The following is a 7,246-nucleotide window of genomic DNA, read 5'->3' on the forward strand; positions in this document are numbered from 1 at the left end:
AGCTGAGAACACTATGGATGGGGGAGGTGTGGTGACAATTCTTAAACAAGAGCCCCCTCCCACTCCCCTACCCATCCTGGGCGGTTGGCAAAGACAGCCTGAGGCTTCTGGTCTTAGTTTTTCCAAATGAAGAAGGGGCTCTTTTGCAAAAGAATGAAGATTTAGGGGAGCTCCTTGATAAACAATTTTAAATGATCCTTCCTCTAGTATAACTCAGTTTAATTCCATTCACATATTGGTTTAAGTTACCAAGTTACACTTTTTCCAAAGCAAAGACACTCATTCTGCCACCCAGAAAGAGCAAATAGTCTTATGGATAGAGAGATGGTAAGCCTCAGGAAACTCTAAGTTAGAGGTTGGTAAGGGGGAAAGTATGCATGGATCTATTTTAATTCTTTATTCCATAAAGATTTTTAAAATTCCTTTCACAAAGATCAAAGAAGAAACCTCTGAGAGTGCCTAACATTAGCCAAGGTATTCTGAGACACACAATTATTTAAGGATGTTTCATCTTGTAGGAGAAAATTATTTTATTTCCTTGCTTTATTTAAATAAGATACCGGCCCATCTAACCCCCATCCCCCCCAAAAAAAACCCCAAAACCAAAAACAGAAATCTTACCTGTTGTAAAAACTTGGCCCACTATACCTTAGTTAAGTCCTGGTACAGGCCAGGCTGGACCACGTCCCTGCCTGATTCGAGTCAGGTTGTGAAGAGTAGAATCACTTGTATTGTTCCTAGTCTTCATCATATCCCCTGAAACCAGGGGAAAGTAGCTCTTTTTCTCGTCGTTTGAGCAGTAAAAGCCTCAGGAACATAATCAAGACACATTGCCAGCCTCTGTTTAGCCCGACCCATGGTTTGAGACATTCATACAAGTAATTTAAAAGGCAATTTGGGCAGTATTCAAAGCCCATTGAGCAAGTCAAAAAAATTGTGACTTCACAATACAAATTTGGCCTGAATGACAAATGTGTAAGTTGGGGTAGGAAGTTACAGAAACACCCCCTACTTCTCAGCTTACAACACAGCCAACATTTAGTGGCCGGGGTCCAAGCACAATGAGGCTAACTCTAAGTCCTTAAGTCCTGCTGTACAGACCTATGACCATCAACTAACAGGCAGCCCCCTCCAGGCCCCCACCCTCCAAGGTTACAAAGAAGGGATGAGGGCAGAGAAGGCAGAACCCAAGCTTGGCAGCTGACTGAGACCAGGCCTGTTGACCTTGCCTATGAAAAGTCAAGGGGTGTCATCATACTTCTCTCCCAAAGCAGTGGAGTCCAGAGTAGTAAACATTCTCTCCAATTATAAGCCTGTGACAATTCCTAAACAACAGTCACACACACACACACACACACACACACACACACACACACACACACACACATACACACAGCCTGAGGCTCCTGGTCTCAGCTTTTCCAAATGAAGAAGGGACTCCCAGTAAAGCTTGTCTCCCAATAGGTGTGGGTCAAGGGCAGTTCCCTCTAAATGAAAACTCAGACCTTTGGAGATCTGTCTCCTTATTACTGAGATTTAGTGCATGACTCAGGAAACACTGGAGAGCCAAGTTCCCAAAACCATCAGAGATATCTTGCCAGAGAAGTTTCAAGAGCCAGTCTAAGATCATAAGCATTAACCAAACCATAATCACAGAACTTCAGAGCTGTAAGGGACCTTGGGGGTCATCTAGTCTGAGCCCCTGATTTTATAGGGGAGAAAGGCCAATGGCCAGAGAAACCAGGGGAATTTTCCCAAGGCCTCACGTTTATGTCCTGGAGGTTATACAGTCGGGGAAACTTAAACGAGAAACGAATCTCTTAAACACAAGATCAAAAATACCAGAAACAAAGCCCTTATGATCCCCAGTGGTCATGCCATAGGGAAGAATCACATCTCTAACTGCCCCAGAGAGTAGAATCAAGTGATAAAATCATGCAGAAAACTTGTGAGGAAGATAAATAGAAGAAAGTTATTCCCCAAGCTAGGCCAGAAATTGCTGGACTGACAAAGGAAGAAAGTAGTGAGGCAGAAGGCCATCTCTGACAGTGGGAGAGCAGCGGGTGGGGCAGGAGACAGAGGAATATTCACTTCTGTTCATGCACAGGCCACACAGATTAGGCTAGAGAAGAGCCAGGTAAACTATACCAGGAATCTGGCAAATGAGCCCAGTAGCTTGGGAATTATGCTCACCCCAACCTCCCCACCTCAGTTACTGCCTGGTCACACTATCCTGCCTCTGGAGCCATCCTTCTGACTCCCAGAAAAGGGGCAGAGCGGCAACTTGGTTGAAGACAGTTTCCCTGAGATGGAGGTCTGGAGGGGCAGACAAGGCCTTTGGGGAGAAAGGCAGGAACAAGCAGCCTGTTCCCAGGTGGGCACCAGGGGCAGCACCTGGAGGAGTCACACTGTTTGCCCAAAGGCTCAAAGACTCTCTTGGGGAAACAGTTTTCCAATAATTTGGACGGTTTTTATAAATAAAGATGAGACACTTGTTTGATGTACAAATTAAGCTCTACATTTAACATAACCCCCTAGTCCCTGAAGTCAGACCCCAAGTTGGCTATCTCCCTCACCCCGTACACCTTCAACTTTTTTTCCTACAACCAAAGGGAGACTTTTTGGGTTGGGCCACACTGAATTCATGGCCTTTGCAGGCATCTCCCAGAAGTAAGGTTTAAACACAAGCAAACAAAGGCCACCTCATCTGTGCCCATCTTTAACTTTAATCATCATTTGCATCTGGGAGTGAGACCACAGTCCCATTCTAGTACAGAGTTACATGATGCAAGTTTGTTGGTTACTGATGTGAGCAATATGTCCACACCAAAGAAGATGCTGTTTGAGTCTTTAATCCTCTCCTTCTTGCCAGTCTCCTGCCCCTAAAACAGAGGGCATGTGGCTTCCACATAGGAAGTTATGGTGCCAGTGACCGAATTGTAGATTACCTTGGGGAGATCAGTGATATCAGCATGGATCTGGAGTATTGAGTTCTGGTTTCTCACTATGGCCACATAAGGAGTCTTGTGTATGGTATCAAAGTCAATGGTGATCCCAAACATGACCCCAATCTCATCTGTCCTGGCATAGCACTTACCAAAGGAGCCAGAAGAGTCATCTACCTTGTGAAATACCCCATTTCTGGTCAGGGCTTCAGATAACTCTTTAACAAATGGCACAAACTCCTGCTTCTGGCTCAATGGCAGGACAGAACATTTAGGTGGAGAGACTATGGCAGGAAAGCTGAAAAATGTTCTCTGTTCCTCTCTGACACAGACCATGCACTCAAATACCATACATGTGATCCTATTCAGACCAAAGGAGGGTTCAGTGGCTTTTGGAGTGACCTCTTCAACATGGAGTGTCTTCCAGAATTTCTGCATGTTGACTCTGTCCCTTGTCCACTGGAATGTTTTCCCTTCAGTTTCAATTGTGAATTTCCCCTTCTCATTGAGCAGATTCTCCATCTCTGTAATGTAGCACTCATCACAGGCAGCTGAGTAATCCATTACCAACCTGGCATCCTTCTTATAGGCCTTGCCAATAATTGTCTTGCTTGATTCAAACTCAACCACATTAACTGTTCTGGGATCCCTGAGCATTTTCTCTGCCACAAGGAGGACTTTGGTGGCTCTTGAACAACAGGAGGGGTCATACCAGGAGCCATCGCACATCCAATAATCTCAATCCAGCCATATGACATCGTAGACTTTGCATCCTGACTGTGGAATGGGCCATCTCATTGTCTATACGCTACCAGAAGCAAAGCTTCTCTGGGGAGACCCTGACTTTGGTGAGGTAGAGGTAGATTCTGCCAAGGAAATAACCCAACACACACATCACACCCTGTTCCACCACATCCCCAAGGCTCATCTTGTGCACTGACTGACCACTGACCTGGGATCTTGCTGAATACAAGTTGATGTGAGGTCCCCCATGTTGTTAAACTTAGGGTGGTATTTTTCATTAGGGGCAGCAAAGTACTCAATCTCAAAGTACTCGGGCCTGATCTAGGGGACATCTTGAGAGATCTCATTCAAGAAGGAATTTCTAATCTAGGCAGCAGCAAAAGGCAACTTTTCCTGTTTGAATTCCAAAAGACATTTGAAACTGAGGAAGATTCGCTGGGCAGTTTCTGGTCTCAAGTAATCAGCCATGTTCCCTCCAGGCCCAGGGAAGGTTTTGAACATTAAGCTAAATGACGCTGGAAGGGACCTGTCATTTCCAGTCATGGGAGACTTAAACATAGTCACAAAGAGGTCTGTAAGTTCTTTCTGTCCATAGTTGCCTAATTGGATCAAGACACTTTCCATGTCAGATTTTTTTCTCAGTCAACCATTTCTCATCAGACATTACTTTCTGCAAGTGAGCTTTCAAGAGATAATCAGCATGAGAACTTTCTCCACTTCTCACATTTTCACCATAAAGTCAGCAAATTTGTCGACATGGCCAGATCTTTTGAGAACAGGTTCTAGGGTAAGCATAGGACAGTCATTCTCCAGCATCTGCTCTTCGTGGATAAGGTGCTACTGACAGAGCTGGATGACATAATAGTTTTTTTTCCTCTCTCCCTCCCTCCCCTCCCCCTGCCCCAAGCCAGCAAGCAATGTGATATAGTCTATACGTGTGCAATCATATTAAATGTATCTCCACATTAGTCATGTTGTGAAAGGAGAATCAGATTAAAAAGGAAAAACCATGAGAAAGAAAAAACATCAAAAGAGAGCAAACAGTATGCTTCAATCTGCATTCAGACTCCATAGTTCTTTCTCTGAATATGGATAATATTTTCCTAGATGACATTATTCTTCAGGGTGCACACCACAGGACCCTGGTTATATAGGCCAATGTTGTTGTCGTTGTTTGTCTGTTCTTAAAGAAGACCATGACATCAGGGAGGCGATGCCATGACATGCAAGTGAATTGGATTTAAATGAGGGAGGGCTAGGCAAAGTCGCCAGCCTCACTTTCTCCTCCAGAGCCATCTGGGTCCAGTGGCCAGATATAGATCAGGACAACTGGAGATGGCCCAGGATGCAGTGGGACCCCTCCATAAATTGCAAAGACTTGGTCATAGAAGAACCTCCGTTTGAGGGTGTCTTCCATATTAACTCGGTCAATGATGTCATCTTTGGGCTGCAAGGCCAACTTCTTGGCCTCCAAAATCCTCTTCTGTGTGTTGAGCTCAGCTACAGCTGTGTAGATATCTACCTGGGGGACTTTGTCTTCTTTTGCTTCCTCACCAGATCCCCTGTTGCTGCATGGCCTGTTAGAAAGGGCCCAGCTCAGCCTCAGCCTGGGCCTGAGTTCCATCCGTGCTGCAGCCAGCACCAAGAGGCCTCACAGGAGGAGGAGGAAAGGCTGGTGGGAGTAGATCCTGTAGCTCAGGGTTTGGGGGTCAGGCCAGGGTCTGCACTCACCTCAGGGCCAGCAGCACCAGCAGTAGGCAGCAGGTAGGCATGAATCTGAAGGTGCAGAGGGGCTCGTAGAATGGGGAGAGAAAGTGTCAAAGCATGTATCAAAGCATGTGTCAGCAGTTCTGACAGATTAAATAGGTGCAGCACTTGTGGATTCATCCTGCCTGCCTAGTAGATTGTATCAAAGGTCCATCCTAACTCAAAGTCTTATGCACTTTTATGCTGGTGCCATCTGAAAGTACCTATTCTGAGCTATTAGACATCTCCAGAAGGCAGGGTAAAGGACCGAAGCCTTCACGAATGAGGCATTCCAGGAAACAGCCTCTCCCTTTCCCCAGTCCTTGGCAGGACAGAGTGGGCACTGAGTCACTCTTCTCATCAGTGTGGGCCTGGTGCTTATGTGAGCATCTAGTCTGGCCGTTGGGATAGAGTTAATTATAACCAGCTTCTTTGGTAGGGGGAATTGATTAGTGGGGCCAGCCCTTACGGGGCTTGAGACATGCAATGGCAGGATGTGTTGTGTGAAGCTGGCCTTGCTGAGTTGTTGGGGGTGGGCGTGAGGGCATGAATCACCAGACAGTCATCCACTGGTCCCGGGAGTCACTATGGTCTGGTGAGAATGTATCTGGAGTGGTTCTCTTCAGGCAAAGCAAGGGCTTGGGGAGGGGCAGCGTGGAGGTCAGGGATTGCCAAGTTCACTGCAGGAAGCCTACTGTGGACCCACACTTCCTCCTTGCCTGCTGCAGAGAGCTGCTTCTCCTGGACTACTTGTCTGGCTGCCCTGTGGACTCCACCCTAGCCCTTAAATTGAATATGGTGTCTGAGAGAAAGCAGAAAAATCCAACACTTAGTGTCCCTTTCCAGTGCCACGATAGCATGATGTAATAGAGGCGATCCCTGAACTAGGAGTCAAAAGATCTTGGTCCTTGCCCCAGCTCTGTCACTAGTTAAATGTGTGACTTTGGAGGAGTCACCTGACCTCTCTGCACCTTAGTTTATTTTATAAAATGGGGGGATGGACCTGACATCTAAAGTTTCTTTCCTATTTCCATGCTATATTCTTTTTTTGGTCCCTCTCAGCTCTGATATTCTGTGTTCTAAAGCCCCTTCAAACTTTCACACTCTATTCTATTGCTCACTCCTATTCTAAAAATCAGCACCAGGCCCTGGAGAAAAATCTAGATGATCAGCTTGAGTCAGCCTCCTTCTTCCCTTAGTTGTAATACCCCCTACTCCATGGTGCCCTCCTACCCATCCATAGCAAACCAGCCTCCTCCCCGGGATGCCTGGCAGGAAGCTCACGACGTTGCTGCTTTTCCCCTGGCTCCCATACAGGGATAAGAGGATAGCCTTTAATCTTCCCTCCACTATCCTGCCCATTGGATTGAGGTGGGCCCTGCCTAACTGGAGGGTGAGCCATTCACCCTCAGCCCTTTATTTGGTTTCTAGTCCCTTCCTTATTTCTGTAAAGGCCAGGGAGAGGAGAAGGCCAGAGTCACTTTTAAGCCACTTTCCCTGTGCGGTGAGTGGGCCTGGCTGCCTGCCCATCCTGAGTGAACTGGAGAAAACACACCATTACTGGGAAGCCAAATGAGCCTGGGCAGGCATCAGGAAGCGGCTGTGTTAAAGCAAACAGCTCCAAGCACAATGGGCCAAAACCACAGGGCCAAGTTCCACCAGCTACCCAGAGCTCAGCTCTTACTGGAGCTGTTTACAAAAACCTATCCTAGGAAACCTAGCCAGCCACCCCTGGGACCTGGGATCAGAGGGGTCTGCAGCTGCAGGGGCCCCTGCCCTACTTCTCGACAGCCCTGAAGCCAATGAAGGCT

At 46.8% G+C, this 7,246-nt stretch overlaps 1 pseudogene; it reads right to left on the bottom strand.

Annotated features, from left to right (window-relative positions):
• Nucleotides 1-2,732: 2,732 nt before the first annotated feature.
• LOC110206705 (glycine--tRNA ligase-like) lies at nucleotides 2,733-5,263 on the bottom strand (annotated as a pseudogene).
• Nucleotides 5,264-7,246: the final 1,983 nt, after the last annotated feature.

Source organism: Phascolarctos cinereus, unplaced genomic scaffold, assembly GCF_003287225.1.
Source record: "Phascolarctos cinereus isolate Bilbo 61053 unplaced genomic scaffold, phaCin_HiC Scaffold_2;HRSCAF=192, whole genome shotgun sequence".
Classification (NCBI taxonomy): domain Eukaryota; kingdom Metazoa; phylum Chordata; class Mammalia; order Diprotodontia; family Phascolarctidae; genus Phascolarctos; species Phascolarctos cinereus.